The sequence below is a fragment of the Canis lupus genome, chromosome 10 (genome assembly GCF_003254725.2).
Source record: "Canis lupus dingo isolate Sandy chromosome 10, ASM325472v2, whole genome shotgun sequence".
Taxonomy (NCBI): Eukaryota; Metazoa; Chordata; class Mammalia; order Carnivora; family Canidae; genus Canis; species Canis lupus.
This window is the reverse complement of record NC_064252.1, coordinates 39462209-39480862: the sequence shown is the minus strand read 5'-3', so window position 1 is coordinate 39480862 and position 18654 is coordinate 39462209. Positions and strand designations below refer to the sequence as shown.

General features: G+C 41.4%; 1 long non-coding RNA gene across 16 annotated transcripts in view; it reads right to left on the bottom strand.

Moving 5' to 3' along the window:
* Positions 1-11216: 11216 nt before the first annotated feature.
* Positions 11217-18654, bottom strand: part of LOC112669791 (uncharacterized) — a 113867-nt gene continuing 106429 nt past the window's right edge. For 15 of the 16 annotated variants that reach the window (XR_007413555.1, XR_007413559.1, XR_007413553.1 and 12 more), the window contains 2 exons: positions 18309-18483; positions 11217-17227 (listed from right to left, as the gene is read on the bottom strand). This is a non-coding gene — a long non-coding RNA (uncharacterized LOC112669791). The remainder of the gene's footprint in view (positions 17228-18308; positions 18484-18654) is intronic. The other variant, XR_004802845.2, reaches the window with a different exon arrangement.

The following is an 18654-nucleotide window of genomic DNA, read 5'->3' as shown; positions in this document are numbered from 1 at the left end:
TAATTCGAGGCACACCCGCGTTTATAGAACCTCTTTAAAACTCATTATGGCTGACAAACGTATTTTTCTTTCCGTTAGCAATAACAACAAAAAAACAATATTTTGGTGAAATAGGTAGAAGATATTTATTATCCTGGCAACTCTTATAACATTCACTTATTGCAAAAGGATTTCTGTTGAATTGATCTAGGCTTAATGTGATCTAGAATCAAACTGTCTTGTATTTAAGACCATTTTGTGAGCACATACATCTTAAATCCCTGTCATTTATCTTTAAGCTTTAAATTCCTGTAATTTGTTTTCCACCTAGTCATAATGTATTTGGTGTTTAACCATGATGTCTTTTCATTTCTCTGGAAACTTAACCAAAAAAAAAAAAAAAGCTATATCAACTGGTATAAGTTCATAATAGGGATATGAGAAAGTATTTGAAATACTTGAAAAGGCTTGGAGTATTTGTAAACATCCTTAAAAACATTTCTTTAACCAATGAACTGCCTTTTATATGTCATGAAACCAAGATAAAAAGGCTCAATGAGAGTTGTGCTCCTTATTTGTGACAATGTAGACTTCTAAACCTGGTCTTCAGCTGGTGGAAGCGAGCCCCCACCGGGGAGGCCAGAACTTACACACCCCAAGGGAACAAAATCCTGGGTATCCCTGGGGGTCTGGGGAGCCCCTCACCCTTCAAAGTGAGCAGCTTGAAAACACAAAAGCAGGTAACGGAGGCAGACTGCTGAGGCCTGTGGGCAAGACCAGACGTACCCAGGAAATTTCAAATCTCCCTTGTGCCCTGGCCCAGGAGGAGCAGAGCCACCGGCCACCCCAGCAGGCAGGTCTTCACCTTCCAGGGCCCCGGGTCCCATGGAGTGTGGTGTGAATGGCTCCCCCTGGAGCAAAGTTTAGGAACAGCTTGTCCCTTAGGGGACCCGTGCCACCCCTCTGCCTCGCAGCTATCCATGCCCCCACCCACGTGTCCTGCACCCCCCCTTCGGATTCAGTGCCACGAGGAAGATTGTCCCCACCCGCGGTGCCCCTGGCCATACTCAGAATACAACGGTGGCAAACCCGGACAATGGAAGCTCTTAATGTCTACACTACCAGCAACGACTCGGAGCACACCAACGTCAGGACTGACTAGAGGATGTCGCCTTCCAGGGTGACCCCGGGGAGAGCAGAGGGACTGGAGCACGGGGCACCGTGGCTGGGTAACACGGGGCGACTCCTCCCTGGCGCCGTTCAAAGGCATGTACTTTAAACATCTGAATCGTGCAGGAAACTGGATTCAGACTGCCCAGAACTGTTGACGTCCGGGAACATCAGGGACCCTTCTAGGGTATATGGCAGCTTCCCGGGAGAGAGAGGAGCATGCTCGGGGCGTACACTGGTTCTTTTTTTCTCCATGTGATCATGATGTTGATGTTGATGATGGTACCGTCACCACCATCACCAGGCCATCATCGTCATCGTCATTGTCGTCACCTCCAGAGCCAACTTTTCTTTAGAGCTCGCCATACACCAGCAACATTCTGGGTACTTGACATAACTTCGTGGTGCCTTCACACCACCCTGTGAGCGCTACAACCTCAGATGCTCCCACCCCCACCCACTCCCAACCCAGCACAGCCGCAGGATCGCTCCCATGGGGGCTCCAAGTTCAGGTGCCACAGGGCATGGCTTCTGCTCCCTGCACCCCATAACCCCGGGTCCCGGGCTCCTCTGATGCCGCAGGTGGGCCCACAGAACCAGGCTCAGCACTCCCACACACGCACCCAGAAGTGCAAGGCTGCTGGCTCATCTGGCCCCAAAGGTGCGTGGATCTGAGGTGCATCTTCCAAGCCCCCAGGACCGAGCAGTCAGCCACCACCACGGCCTCCTCAGGGACCCGTCAGTACAGGCTCTCCCTGCCTCCAGACCTCTCTCCCCCAGCTCCCTATTTCTGTTCCCATAAACTGCTCACACCTGGGCCTTGTCTTTGGCCTCCACTTTAAGGCCATTGAGCTGGGATGCTTGGTACCAGGATGGTTCTAGTAAGCAGTTGCTCCAAATAAGGTATGGGAACAGGACCACTGGCCATCAGATGGCAAGAAGGATGCCATCGCTGGGGGGTGACTGAGGTGAGCTGATGACAGTCCCAGGGACCATTGCCTGAGACTGACTGGGAGGAGGGACGCAGGAGGTGGTGAAGCAGAGGTTAGCAGTAGTGTGGCACTTCAATGGGGCAGACCAATGGTGGCTGTAATTATTGCAGAGGGAGTTTTTTTCATTGCTTTGGAAATCTTAAAAAAAGAAAACATATGTCATTGTGCATTTGGCAAAACCGATAGAATGTACAACACAAAGAGTGAAGCCTGATGTAAACCATGGACTGTAATTATATAATTTTATTGGTATTGTTGAGAGTATGCATGTTGTGAGCCAATCAACACCGGCCCATCTCGTGGGAACGATGTGCCACACTAATGAAAATGTTGCTGACAGAGGGGGCAGATGTTGCTGTGGATAGAGGGGGTACAGGGGAACTCTCTATAGTCCCCGTTCCATTTATCCATAAACCTAAAATGGCCCTAAAAAAATGAAGTGTTAATTTTTTTAAAAAATGGGTATGAGAAAGTCCCAAATCAAATAATAAAACAACAGATTCTGAAGGTCAGCTCTTACCTCAAGATGGGCCTAAAAGCAAGTGACTTTTTATGGCAGCAGATTAGGAGGAAAAGCTGCAAGCAGACCTCTGAGAATCAGACTCACAGTCAAATTAAGGGTTGTGGGAACCCAGAGGAGATGCGAGTGCACAGCCAGGGCAGGTCTCCTGCGTCCAAGTCCGGGAAGGGGGCTCGGGGTTTGGCCTCTGGGCCTGAGAAACTTCTACACTGCCAGGAGCAATGTCCTTCTCCTTGCCAGAGGACGGCAGCCTTCGTCTTCCCCGTAGATCTGCAAAGATCTCATCCAAGGTGTCTTCCTCATACCACCACCATCTGGCTCAAACCCATCCCACACCAGGAGCGCACAGCACAGGCCCTGTGGTCACTTGTGCATGCTGCAAAGATATCATGAGGATATAAAGTCTTTACAACAGACAGACCTTAGTTATTTCCTGTGGAATAAAGGCCACTGTGGTAAGAAGAGCAGAGGACACCTCTGACACTACCCCCCCAACACACACACTCACGATCTAGGAGAACCAGAAACAATCCTGCTTCCAGAAGGAAGTGCAAAATCAGCACCACTGTCCAAGATGAAAGACGGCCAGGTGGTGGTTCCCACCATCTCCTCACTCAATCCACATTTCTGGGTCCTGCAAAAACCAGTTGGACTTGGCCTGTGCCCAGGGACTGCTGCAAATTCACCAACAACAGTTGCCATGCCACTGGTGGTGTCTTTCCTAGACAGATGGAGTCCCCAACATTGGAGCAACCTGCCACCCACGGTGGTGGCTGTCCCAACAAGTACATCCTCCGATTGGTCCTCCTCTGTCCCCGTAGATCACTCCCCCTGTCCTCCTTGCTATCCGGGATCCCATTCTCATATAAACACCTCAGACAGATCCTCTCGTTCACACTCGGCCTCTAAGAACATCCAGGCTAGGACCGTCTATCATTATTCCCATTTTGCAGGTGAAGGAACATTTGCAGCTTGACCAAGATCGCACAGTGAGTGAGCAGAGCTGAGCAGGGATGTGAGCCCAAGCAAGCGGACTCCAAAGCTATCCCCCTTCACTGCTACGATTAGTTAATCACAGGAGACAGGACAATTTGGAGGAACTGACTTAATTTCTGGAAACCCTTATTTCTGGAAACCCTTACCCATAGACCCGGAAATCCCGAATCAATTTTCTGAATAATCCGAGTCTAAAGTTGTCCATTCATCTAAAAATGTTCAGGTAATTAAGAAAAATTACTTCTTTTTGGCTTGAAGTATTCAAGCCATTGCCTCAATGCTCCTCTTTTCTCTGACTCTCAAGAAGCTGCCTTTTTCATCCCTGATCCTTTATCACCTTCTGTTTGACAATGATAAAGCTGTTAGAATGATGATAGAAGGCTAGGGTTTGCACCTAGCCTGGACAAAGCACCATTTGAAGAGGAGGAGAAAGTATTTGGAGCAAGTGGGCCTTCGTGGAGAGCGCTAGGCTCCTGCTATGGCTATTGGTTGGTCTAAACCAAGTTTTGGGATCCAAGAATAAACTAGCTATTTTTTTCTTCATTGAATTCCTTTTGAAAGTTTCTTATAAGGAAAATTCTTACAGAACAAAAAGAAAAAAAGCAAAGCATCATTCTCATCTCAGAGAATAAAGAAATACAGTGGCAAATGTGTATGCTGATTGGCAACTTCCTCCTTGGTTCTATGAAACCAGCGTGTCCTCCTCCTTATATTCCTGGTTTCTTTTGCTCCCTACACTTTCTCTGGCCATCCCCCAAGTGTTAGTCTGCCCTGAGAATCTAGCCAAGGTACCATTCTCTCTTGCTCAATATGAGGTCTCTAGTCATCCATGACTCCCAGACCTGGTCCCCACTCCCTTTCTCTCTCTCTCTCTCTCTCACACACACACACACACACACACACACACACATTAATTTCCACCAAACCCAACTGCTTGCCATCCTCCAGAAACACCAAGCAGCTCATGTCTCCATGACTTTGTACCTGCAGTCCTCTATCAACTTATACTTCAAGGTCAAGTTTCTATGACCCACAATTCAAAGTTTTTGCTTCCAGTGTTTTCTCCATAGCAATGCTTGGCAGGGCTTATCTTACATTGCTCATCATCTTGTGCTTTAGTTTGTGTGGTTTGGGCATGGTCTGTAGGACCATATGAGCTGCCTCCACTATTTAGCAAAAGGCGAAGGCATGACTATGTACATGTAAATAGGCATATGATAGTTTAGTGACTTACACGTGGCAATAGACTAAATAATGGCACCGAAGATGTGCACATCTTAAACCCTGGAACCTATGGATATATTCCCTCACAGGGAAAAGGAAACATTGCAGATGTGTCTAAGTTAAGGATCTTGAGATAGGGAGATTATCCTTGCTAATCCAGGTGGGTTCAATGTAACCACAAAAAGAGTCCTTCCAGGAGGATGGCAGGGTCAGAGTCAAAAGGGAGGTGAAAGGACAAAAGGGGAGATCACAGTGATGAAGCCATGAAGCAAGAATGCGAGAGCCTCTAGAAGCTGGAGAAGACAATAAGTGGATTCTTCCCCTAGAAACTTCAGAAGAAACACAGCTTTCTGGCTCCTTGCTTTTAGCCCTATGAGACCCATTTCAGACCCCCTTCTGTCCAAACTGTTAGATAACAAATGTGTGTTGTTTTCAGTAAACCACCAAGTTTGTGGTCATTTGTTACAGCAGCCATAGAAAACATAGAAAACCCATGTCTCTCACACAGGAGGCTGCTTTCTCAAAAGCAAAGATAAGCTATGGCCATTTTTTTAATCCCTGCTACTCTCTCAGTATCTGGCAAAGACTGAGAACTTCAGAAAGGTTTACTGGAAACCACAACAAGTCATCACCTCATGCCTGTTAGGATGGCTATTATCAAAGAAATAAAAGTTACAAGCTGTTGAGGTTGTCAAGAAAAGGGAACCCTGGTGCATTGTTGGCAGGAACGTAAACTGGTACAGCCGTTATGGAAAACAGTATGGAGGTTCCTCAAAAAATTAAAAATAGAACTGTTATATACTCTGGCAATCCCTCTTTGGGGTACATACCCAAGGTAAATGAAATAAGTACCTCAAAGAGATATCTGCACCCCCATGTCTATTGTACGATTATTCACAATAGCCAAGATATGGAAATTACCTAAGTCTATGTATGTTGACATTGACAGATGAATGAATAAATTGTGATATATATATATATACACCTATCACAATTATATTATCATATATATTATGATATATATATACATATATATATATATATATAACATGTATATATGATTCCATTAGGAGATCTTGCCATTTACAAAAACATTGATGAACCTGGAAGCCATAACACTAATTAAAATAAGGCAGACACAGAAAGAAAAAAAGTGCACAATCTCATTTATAGATGGAACCTAAAACAGTCAAATATATGGAGGCAGAGACTAGAACAATGGTTACCAGGGGCAGGGAGGTGGGGGAAATGGGGAGATGTTGTCCAAAAAGTGCAAAGTCGCAGTTATGTAGGATGCACAAGTCCAGAGATCTAATAGAGAGGGTGATGACTAATACCTTATTGAATACTGAAAATTTGCTAAGGGAGTGGATTTCAGGTGGTCTCATCACACGCAAACACGCAAAATGATCACCATGTAAGAAGATAATATGTTAGAGGTGATGGGTGGCCAGTTGGTTAGGACTCCAACTCTTGGTTTCAGCTCAGGTCATGATCTCAGATAGGTGAGACTGAGTTCCCATTAGGGCTCTGCACTTAGTGGGGAGTCTACTTGAGATTCTCTCTCTACCTCTGCGCCTCCCATTCACACACTTTCTCTCTCTCTCTCAATAAATAAATCTTTGGGGAAAAAAGGTTTATCCATATGAAAAAAATATGTTAATTAGCTTGACTCTGGTAATCTTTACACTATATTATGTATATCAGATCATCACATCATACATCTTAAATATACACAATCTTTAAGAAATATAAACATATATTTAAAAAGAAATGTCTGCTGAATTGAACTCAAGTGAACATAATGGTACAAATTATTTTTATTGTTTTCACTGCATACCTCACTTTAAATACAGACATAGCCTTAACTGGGGGTAAAGATAGGTATCCATGGGATGCCTGGGTGGCTCAGTGGTTGAGCATCTGCCTTCAGCTCAAGGCATGATCCTGGAGTCCTGGAATCGAGTCCCACGTCAGGCTTCCTGCATGGAGCCTGCTTCTCCCTCTGCCTATGTCTCTGCCTCTCTCTCTGTGTGTGTCTCTTGTGAATAAATAAATAAAATCTTGAAAAAAAAAAAAAGAAGAAGATAGGTCTCCAGTAAACAGAAAATCAGCAATGACCAAGTGGTAGGTTAACAATACTTGCTTTTTAAAAAAAGATTTATTTATTTATTTATTTATTTATTTATTTATTTATTTATTTATGAGAGAGAACACATGTACAATCTGGGGGAGGAGCAGAGGGAGAGGGACAAGCAGACTCCAGGCTAAGCATAGAGCTTGACACCCAGCTCTATCCCACAATCCTTAGATCATGACCTGAGCAGAAATCAAGAGTCCAATGCTCAACTAACTGAGCCACCCAGGTGCCCAGCTTCTTTTTAAATTAAGTGTTTTTAAATTCTCTGACCTTTGGGTTTATATATCTCTGGACTTTTAGATTTAGGTATTTTGATTCATTAATAACTAGAAAAATTCTGATATGTTACTCACAAAGCACAAATACTATCTATCTTCAACTTACCTGAAAAGTACCTGAAATGTGTTAGCTGTTGATTTCCTAAAAAAACTGTTTTAGTTTGGGTTGTGACTAAGCATGGAAATTTTAATTAAGTGGCACAATTTTTTGAAAGTTACCAATAAATGAAAATAAGAGTTCTGCTGCATATTACTTTAAATTTAAATATTAACCCGGCTCAAGCTGCTCTAAAAATTACCCTGGGTACCAAAAAGAGAAAATTATCACTGAAAATCCAATTCTAATTAACTAGTATGAAATTTTTTTAAAAGGGGGGGAGGGGGACCAAGACAACAGGCAGTTCTGTGGTTGGCCAGAATTAGAAGTTAAGAATTAGAATGATCATCAAAATTAAGATTTATATTCACCCAAAGTGCCAAAGAATTTTACCATTTCCATAGAGCAACAAAGTAAACATCCCAGTAAAACAAAGTCAGGGAACTCCATCACACAGTAATGTTGTCACTACAGAACAATTTAGATCACAAATCACTCAGACTGTAACGAGCGATAACATCGCTAAGCTCTTCATCACTGTCTTTGTGTGATTGCTGTATATTTTTTATCCATTCTCCACCTCCACTCCTCCTTCTTCATTGTGCACTTACCATTCTCTCTCACTCCCTCACCCTCTCTCTTATTAATTATTGAAGTGAGGGTCCTGTGAAGAGAGGATTAGGAGGATCCAGTTAGATTGAGAAGAAGCCCTTTACAGGGCTCAGTGACACAAAGTGGCCATGTGTCTACACTAGTCTTAGCTCACCATCATTCTGAGACAGACCTGGGCTGTGAAACCACCATGCTCCTGGTGCTTTGAGCTACACATCCATCTGTCATTCACTTAGTAACATGTATTGATCATCTACTTTTTCCCAGGTGCTGGACTCTATCCTCAAGGGTACAGTAGAGAGAAAGAGACATAACAGATCAGTGTTATCATTCAGGGTGTGGTGATATATGCAAATTACTGCAAAGGCACTAAGAAGGTTCATGAACCATCTTGGAGGGTCACAAAAAAATTCCTGTCAAGTGACATCTAAGTCAAGACCTGGAGGATGAGGAGGAGTTAGCAAAACTAGGAGGATTAGGGAGTAGAAGAAAATGGGGATGGGAGACAGGAAGGAGGCAAGCAGCAAAAATAGAAGAAATGCAGGGTGTCTGAGTGGCTTGGTTGGTTGGGCATCCAACTCCTGATTTCTGCTCAGGTCATGATCTGGGGGTCCTGGGATTGAGCCCCACATCAGGCTCCATACTCAGTAGAGAGTCTTCTTGGGGAATCTCTCTCCTTCTGCCCCTCTCCCTACTCAAGTACTCTCTCTTACTCTCTCGCTATCTCTCTCTCTCTCTCTCAAATAATTAAATCTTTAAATAATAATAATAATAGTAAATGAAATGGGACTTGAGATATTGGTGGGGATGAATCATTAAAGCTTAAGGCATATGGAGAGGCTCAGACTTTATCATTCATTGAAGGATGATATGGAGGGGCATGACATAATTAGATGTGCTTTAAAATGTTTTGCAAGATGGTAAGGAAAATATCTAAGATCAAGACCAAAGAGAGAGAGTATGATAAGGCTATAGCAAGAAGCCAGATTAATTCAATTATTCATTCAACAAATATCAAATATGAACTAAACTTCTACCATCTACTAGGTAACCAGACAAGGCAAACCAAAATGGGCCCAGTCCATGTTCTCTTGGAGCTCACACTTATAGACAGAGAGAAGCATCACATAGTCACACACATTTATGATTGCAAACCAAGATAAGTGCTGTGAAGGAAAAGCATGGGCAGGGGAATGGCATGGATCCTCCAGCAGGAAGAAACCAGAAGTCTGAAAGAAATGCCAGGTGAGAAATGATGGGGACCTGAAATAAGGGAATGCCTGGGAACATACCAATTTGATCCCCAATGGATTGATGGATTGATGGATGGTGGGTTGGAGTTGAGGGAAAGGGCATCCTGGGCAACTAGATAAAGAGGGAGCACCAGTGGAGACAGAGATTTAGAAGGAAGTATGAAGATGAAGTGATAAAGTGAGATTTAGATATTTTGAATTTGAGGGGTGGTGAGACAGATGGGCATGTTGATAAGTACGTGAGGCTGAAGATGCATCTGAAGTTTGGTAGAAAACTCTGCTCTGAAGGGTGCAGGTATGGAGTAGAAAGGAAACTAAAACCAGCGATGGATGAGATGTCCCAGGACCAGAGTCGAGTGAAAAAAATTGTGATGGCCTGTAAGGTGTTATGAAGAAATCCTCATTTAAGAGACAAAGAGGGAGTTTGACTTCTTCTTTGCCAATTTGAATGCCTTTAATGTCTTTTTGTTGTCTGATTGCTGAGGCTAGGACTTCCAGTACTATGTTGAATAGCAGTGGTGAGAGTGGACATCCCTGTCTTATTCCTGATCTTAGGGGAAAGGCTCCCAGTGCTTCCCCATTGAGAATGATATTTGCTGTGGGCTTTTCATAGATGGCTTTTAAGATGCTGAGGAATGTTCCCTCTATCCCTACACTCTGAAGAGTTTTGATCAGAAATGGATGCTGTATTTTGTCAAATGCTTTCTCTGCATCTAATGAGAGGATCATATGGTTCTTGGTTTTTCTCTTGCTGATATGATGAATCACATTGATTGTTTTACGGTGTTGAACCAGCCTTGTGTCCCAGGGATAAATCCTACTTGGTCATGGTGAATAATTTTCTTAATGTACTATTGGATCCTATTGGCAAGTATCTTGTTGAGAATTTTTGCATCCATGTTCATCAGGGATATTGGTCTGTAATTCTCATTTTTGGTGGGGTCTTTGTCTGGTTTTGGAATTAAGGTGATGCTGGCCTCATAGAACGAATTTGGAAGTACTCCATCTCTTTCTATCTTTCCAAACAGCTTTAGGAGAATAGGTATGGTTTCTTCTCGAAACGTTTGATAGAATTCCCCTGGGAAGCCATCTGGCCCTGGACTTTTGTGTCTTGGGAGGTTTTTGATGACTGCTTCAATTTCCTCCCTGGTTATTGGCCTGTTCAGGTTTTCTATTTCTTCCTGTTCCAGTTTTGGTAGTTTGTGGCTTTCCAGGAATGCGTCCATTTCTTCTAGATTGCCTAATTTATTGGCGCATATCTGTTCATAATATGTTTTTAAAATCGCTTGTATTTCCTTGGTGTTGGTAGTGATCTCTCCTTTCTCATTCATGATTTTATTAATTTGGGGATTTACCCCAAAGATACAGATGCAATGAAACGCCGGGACACCTGCACCCCGATGTTTATAGCAGCAATGGCCACAATAGCCAAACTGTGGAAGGAGCCTTGGTGTCCATGGAAAGATGAATGGATAAAGAAGATGTGGTTTATGTATACAATGGAATATTACTCAGCCATTAGAAATGACAAATACCCACCATTTGCTTCAACGTGGATGGAACTGGAGGGTATTATGCTGAGTGAAGTAAGTCAATTGGAGAAGGACAAACATTATATGTTCTCATTCATTTGGGGAATATAAATAATAGTGAAAGGGAATATAAGGGAAGGGAGAAGAAATGTGTGGGAAATATCAGAAAGGGAGACAGAACATAAAGACTCCTAACTCTGGGAAACAAACTAGGGGTGGTAGAAGGGGAGTAGGGCGGGGGGTGGGAGTGAATGGGACGGGCACTGGGGGTTATTCTGTATGTTGGCAAATTGAACACCAATAAAAAATAAATTTTAAATAAATAAATAAATACAATATTAAAAAAAAAGAGAGAGAGAGACAAAGAGTCCCAGAAGGGGCAGCCCAAGATGTAGGAGGAAAACAGGAGATGTAGCCTTCAAATAGGTCCATGGCATTCTTTTTTTATTGAAGTAGAGCTGACATACAGTAATATATTAGTTTCGGGCATACAACATAGTGATTCGACAATTCTCAACATGACTCAGTGTTCACCATAATAAGTGCAGGCACTATCTGTCACCATACAACGTTATTATAATATTATTGCCTATATTCCCTATGGACTTTCCATCTCTGTGATTATCGATTTTATAACTGAAGTTCGTACCTCTTCATCACAAGCGTTATATCGAGTTGCCTTACCTGGAATGATAACAGCAATCCAGCAATCCACACCTCTCTCTCATGCCTGTTCATCCTTACAGCCTAATGACAGACATGGGCAACATGGTTGGTCAGGTTTTGGATGCAGACAGTAGGCCACAAGGCCAAAGAAACCAATTGCTCCATGGTTGACAAATCAACAACATTTGCCTTAATCTTATAAAATGAACAAATCAGTCACTGATTGTACAGTACCTCCTTGTAGATTTGTAAACCCATGTGTATTTGTTCCTGTACTCAAACTTTTCAGCACTCAATTTTTATTTAATATTCTAAACATTTAATATATATTATTCAATTGATTGGTAAACAGGGGCAGTTTGGATTCTATGAATAATTGCTTCAACCACTTACATTTTATATACAAACACAACTATATAAATTCATGAAAACAACCAGCCACAGAGGTAAAAGCATCTACATATGACCAACAAACTGGGCGCTGGTGTCCATTCATTTTGTTCAACTTTTTAATTGACTCTGATCACTGTAGTAAATCAATCATGAACTTTTCTTCCTTGATCACTGCACTGCCAAAATCAATTGTTGAACTCACTATGTTCTGAGAATGCTCATTGCAACTATAACCAAATCTTTTCGATCAACTGATTTTCTAAAACAGTACCTGACATCATTCCAGGCCAAACGTGTGATTCTCGAATTCTTAGATGAGTGAGAGACTGTGATTGAAAACCACTCTTAATGCAGCTTTAAGATAGACATAAGCCTGGTCATGATGATTTGTCTTCAAAACCAAAGTTCATGGATGACTGAATAGAATTGCATCACATACCATCTCACACCGGTCAGAATGGCTAAAATCAACAAGTCATGAAACAACAGATGTTGGCAAGGATGTGGAGAAAGAGAAACCCTCTTATACTGTTGGCGGGAATACAAACTGGTACAGCTGCGTTGGAAAATAGTATTAGGATTCCTTAAAAAGTTAAAAATAGAGCTATTCTATGACCCAGCAATTGTACTACTAGGTATTTATCCAAAACATACAAATGTAGTGATTTGAAGGAGAACATATACCCCAATGTTTATAGCAGCAATGTCCACGATAGCTAAAATATGAAAGAGCACGGGAGCCCATTGACAGATGAATGGATAAAGAAGATGGGGTATATATAGACAATGAAATATTACTCAGCCATCAAAAAATGAAATATTACCACTTACAATAATGTGAGTGGAACTAGAGGGTATTATGCCAAGCGAAATAAGTCAATCAGAGAAACAATTATCATATGATTTCACTCATATGTGGGATTTAAAAAACAAAACAGATGAACACAGGGGAAGGGAGGGAAAAATAAAATAAGATGAAATCAGAGAAGGATACAAATCATGAGAGACCCTTGACTTTAGGAAACAAACAGGGTCACTGGAGGGATTGGGTTGGGGGATAGGGAAACTGGGTGATGGGCATTAAGGAGGGCATGTGAAATAATGAGCACTGAGTGGTATATGCAACTGTTGACACTGAAATCTACCTCTGAAACTGATAATAGACTGCATGTTAATTAACTGATTTTAAATAAAATAAAAAAGAAATTGCATCATAGCCCTCAGTGTCTTTACATCAGAGCTTACACTGTTGATTCTTACCACTTACTACATTTTCATAAAGCCTCCACTGTACCATCTGATTAAACAATACAATGCAAAAAAAAAAAAGCCACGTGACACCTGTCTACAAAACACCCAGACAGTGCTTTTTTTATATACACAATACCATTATAAACATCACACAAGCACTAATGACAGTCCCATTGAACGATGTGTTTGTGTATTCAAACATTCCCTTGGACTCCACCCTGTCACTCAAGTATGATGTAACAAGTCAAATGCAAATCCTGAAATGCTATGAAAAATGAAAACTATATAACGCATTTTCAAAGATTTATTTATTTAGTTTAGGGAAGAGTACATGAGTAGGGGGAGAGGCAGAAGGAGAGAATCCTCAAGCAGACTCCCTGCTGAGTGCAGAGCCAGATGAGGTGGGCTCTATCTCAAAACTCACAAGATCTCGATCTGAGCAAAAACCAAGAGTCAGTCACTTAACCATCTAAGCTACCCAGGTGGCCCTACACAGCATAATTTTTATGTTTAAAAACATCTTAATTTTTTGAGATCTTTAAAAGGCTTGGCACATTTTGGTTCTTAAAATCTTGAATAAATCATAAGGAAGCCAATCTAGAAGTCCATCCCCTCCTTAATCTCATGAAAACACGGATCTTTGTCCTTGCCTTCATATCCTATACCAGGTAACCACCATCAGCAAAGGGAACCTGTGAGAAGCTGCCCTGAACCTCCAAACATCGTTTATTAAACACAGGATATGTGTCAGATACCATAGAAATATTACTGAAGATGATCTACCAACTGTAAAAAAAAATGAGATTGGCATCATCATTGCCATGTTATAGTTTAGGGACTTGAGGATAAGTCAGGTAAAATCATAGACTGAGGTGCCACTAGATTTCACCTGCCAGAGCCCAAGAGCTGCCCACCAAAGCCTGACCCTGGAAAGGTGAGCTACCAAGAGAGGTTTTCCCATTTTCTTCCCTCAGGAAAATCTTACGCACTTTGCTTTTCATTCTTGTTGATAAAGATTTTATTTATTTATTTGTTTGTTTGTTTGCTTATTTATTTATTTATTTATTTATTTATTTGAGAGTAAGAGAGCACAGAAGGAGAAAGAGAAGCAGACTCTCTGCAGAGCAGAGAGCCTGACATGGGGCTCCATCATGACCTGAAGGCAGAGGCTTGGGCAACTGAGCTATTCTTATGTCTGCACCCTTTCACTAAAGAGGTGTTTTAGTAATTGGTAACAACATTAACTCAATTGTTAAAAATTTTATAGGTAAAGTTTTGAGTGACCAACCAACAAAGAAAAATGAATTCCTGTGTTGGATAAACAACCCTTCTGATCTCAGTACTATCAGGCCAAATAACCAGACTGGCGATTTTTTCCCAAATGGATCTATAAATGTTTTGTTCAGAGAACTGATTTCCTGTTGAATCCATGTCCCCACAGCCTAAGAATCTCTCTTGGTTCTATGCAGAAAAGGATATCTTTTCCTTTAATTATGATACATAAGCCCTAAGGCCTACACATGATTTTAGGGTAAAAGCTACTTTTAAGGACAAAGAAGCTTTTTTCCTGCCAATCCAGCAGTAGGGTAAGTCAGCAGGTGGCTCCGCTCCTTGCAGAAATTAGAAGAGTTCAGTTCTTTCCATTGCATGTGTCCATCAACGCCCCAGGATATTGCTATCATCTGCATTTGAAGCTGGTCTTAGACTATTCTGTATTTCAGTGTCAACCAAAGGGAAAGGCAATGTGTTTGGACATAGGCCTTAAAATGTCTCCTATCCCTATTGCTCACATTTCATCGGTAAGAATTTCAACACATGCCTACCAGTGAGGTTTGGAAGACAGTCCCTAGCTGAGAGGCTACATGCCCAGCTACAACTAGATCATTACTTCAAAAGAATGGGGAAATAGATTTGGGGGTCAGCCAACCATCTTCACACTGGGATATGCCCACAATCCTTGGGTATGTGTCCAGTGGAAATGGAAGTCCACATGACACAAAAGAAACAGTGAGTGAAGGAAAAAAGAAGCCCTAATGAATGTACATAAACAATAAACAGAATACTATTTCATCCAGGTATAAGACTATGAACTTGATTTTTTCCATATATTTACTTCAATTCTGTTTTCCTTAGAACAATCTTTTGAGAACGAAAGGCCACAACACCTTTCCAAGCATATGGAAAAGGGAATCATCTAAGAAGAAGAAGAATGGATAACAAAAATATTGCCACATGACACGGAGGGTCAAGGACATACCCAGATGCCTCCAAATCTGAAAATGATGCTGAGTTGGAAATCAAAACAAAATCTAAGACTCTCCAAGCCCTAACATATGGGCCTTAGACACACATATGGTTTCCATCTCTAGCTGAAAGAGTTGGATCTAAATGGAGTTTCAAAGCACATATGCAGTTTCATAAATAGAATTAGGTAGATCAGGATACCTTCCAACCCAGAAGTTTAGCAATGTCCTTTGCACAACGAGAGATCTGCTGTTCTAAAATTTAGTCTTTGTTAAAATTTCCTGGCTGGTCCTGGATCCTCGTAAAGTTTGGTTTTTACATGTGTTGGGGAAGCTTTAAAGGTTTGCTTTGGGAGAAGGCTAATGAGAATCCCAGAATTTTCATTTTGGGGTAAAGGATATGAACTAAACCACCCACAGTTTGAACCTCTGAAGAGCAGACCTCAATACCAGAATTTGAGGGACTGACCTTTCAATAGAATGTATATCCCACCCAAAGGGCTTAACCAATGAGACAGCAATCAAAGTTAAAGCTAAGACTTTTTATGATCAAGCAGCATTTACAGAATCTAGAATTGTAGCTCTTTCAGATTCCACTGTCAAAACATAGTACTCAGCCTCCTCCAGGGACTGTAAACATAAAAATATAAATGAAAAATCCAAAATAATGAACCTAAAGTGAATAAAGGAGGCATGAGGATGTACCCTAAGGACCTAATTGTCACTATTTGCTTTAAATTTATAAAGCCACTGGCCAACTCCCAATCCTATCAAGGTAATGGAGACATTTGTAAGAGAAGTCCTTGTTGAGGGGTTGTGTGTATATGAAAATTTTATATCCTGCCTATTTCATTTTATAAGCTTTGCTCTAGTTATACATTGCTTCCCAAGAGGCCTCTGTTTGACTGGAAGAGGGTTCTAATGGTTTGCTTTTCAACTACTTTTGCGCGGGGATTGACTAATTTATTTGCCCAATATCACAATATAATTTCTTCAATTCCTATAATTCTAGAAAGAAAAAAGAAAAGGTAGAATGATGCTTATCCTTTTCATTGGTAAATTGACCCAAACTGCATAGTTTTAATAGATTTCTACCCAACCAGCACTATCTAAACATAATAGCAACTGAAATAATTAATTTAAATGTTCCATTTGAGGTCTTGTAAATTAACCATATCAGCTGTACAACTACCACATTTCTCAGAGAATGCCCAACCTTGCTCCTCTGCTTGACAGTAATTGACTGGATTAATTAATCCACTTTGTTAGGAAAAGGATGGATGTCAGCCAGTGTACAAGTCTTATGGTTATGTTACCAGAATTACCTTCAATATGAAATTAAGATAATGCTAATACTAGGTGATTAAGAGCTCTCTCAAACCAGTCTACAGAAGCATGGCGGAAGAGTGAATAAATACACGTTTGTTGGTGTATTTATTTGGTGGTGTTTTCTCCTCTGGAGCACATTTTTTAGGTCTTATAGGCTTTAATAATTAGAAGCATTTTAATCCACCCTCTAATTTAGAGTTGATGAAACCAAGTTTCAGTGAGGTGAAGTAACCTGCCCCAGTTTACAACAGCTCTGGACTCCTATTTCAGGGCTCCTCCCTCACGATGAAGCTTGCTACCAAACTTTTCCCAATATTCATCTTGAGGAAAACTAGTTATGAGAACCTGAGACCACACAATCAATGCTTGAATAACTAGAAAACTGATTTGGTTTCTAAATCAACCATTTGAAAAGCTGATAGAAAGAGAAGGGGAAGACATGACCATCACAAGATACTACAAAAAGAAGATCAAATTCTCGAGGACAACAGGTTCATGCACAGACTGTTGTTCTTCTGAGTCAGGTTCACAGGAATCCTCCTGGAAAGCATCCTGGAAAGAAAAAAATAGAAAAGTTTCACTTGCTCAGTCTCTCTTTTCTCAATAAGACAAGTAAACGTTGGCAACCCATCCACCTGGAGAACTTGAGAATTCACCATCAGATACAGGGTCACTGAACAGAGGGACAGTACCCAAAGTGCCTTGTTGAGTCAAGACAAACCTTTCTCTCTCTGAGAGGTATTAAACTCAAGAGACCCTTTTCCATATTCTAAGGTGAAACTGCAAAAGTTAGAAAGGAAGTGTTCAGTTAGACGGAACCTCTGGCTCTGTCTGGGAGTTAGAAGGAGATTTCCTCTTTAAGGAAGTATATCCTCTTATATCCTTGTGTTAGTTCAGTACCTCTTTCTGTAAAAAAGGGTTTTCTAGAAGCTGCACAGATAATACACATAAGTGGGATCGCTCATGTGCAATCCTCTCGCCAACAGTTTGGTGTCATCACTAGAAGGAAGGATTGCAGATGTTGCCAGCTTTGATTATATGTGGCTAGAGTGTCCCCATCCCCAGGAATAGCATCAGAGAATATAGGACAGAGAGTTAAACTTGGCTCATCATAGGGAGGCATGCACACCGTATGTAGGTTGAGCTGTCCCAGCCCTTGCCTTTCTCTGTGCTGGAGAAGATAATATGGACAGGGATTCACATACTATTTCTGCACAACAGAATGCATTTTTAAACAATTTCTACTACTAATTAACCCATTTATTCTTAACTGAGAGTCACCATTGAATAAATAAATATTCACTTTGTGCCGTATTAGGCACTATATTTGGCACTCTTTGGGCTTCCAGGAGCAGAACGTGTGAATTCTCTGCTACCTTAATCATCTTTAGGGTTGCCGTCCCCTCTCCCACCTCTCTAACCACTTATGCCACTTTGCCAGTATTAGCAACAGATTTTAGACTTGAACAGAATGGACGCAGAGTATCCTCCTGGGGTTTTCTAGTCTGGTGTGATACGCGTTTAATTGTTATGTTTGGTAATTACTAATGGAAGCAGAGCCTGGATTCTTGGCTGCTGTGTAAGGTGCAATGGCAGCATATGGATTGAGCACCACATTCTCCTTTTTACTAACCTGCAGGAGCACCATGTCAGACAGAATTGTTCCAGGACAGCATATCAATTAGGTAAGCAGAGGCTTGAGGGGGTTTTCGGGAACTATCCTGCCAAGTGCTTCTCTCCAATTCTTTGTTGCTGTTGCTATTTAGTAGCTGCCACCTTATCACCCGGCGTCTTTGAAATTATGGCCACTTAAGGAGGAAAAAAACCCAGAAATAATAAAGGATGCTGAAAATCCTTCCTTCTTCTAATCCCAAAACATCCCTTGACCATCAAAACTTTGGAATCTGTTAGACGTCCAGGAATAGGTCACTGGTAGAGCTGAGCACAATCTCTATAAATTCCACATTATCTGTATTTGA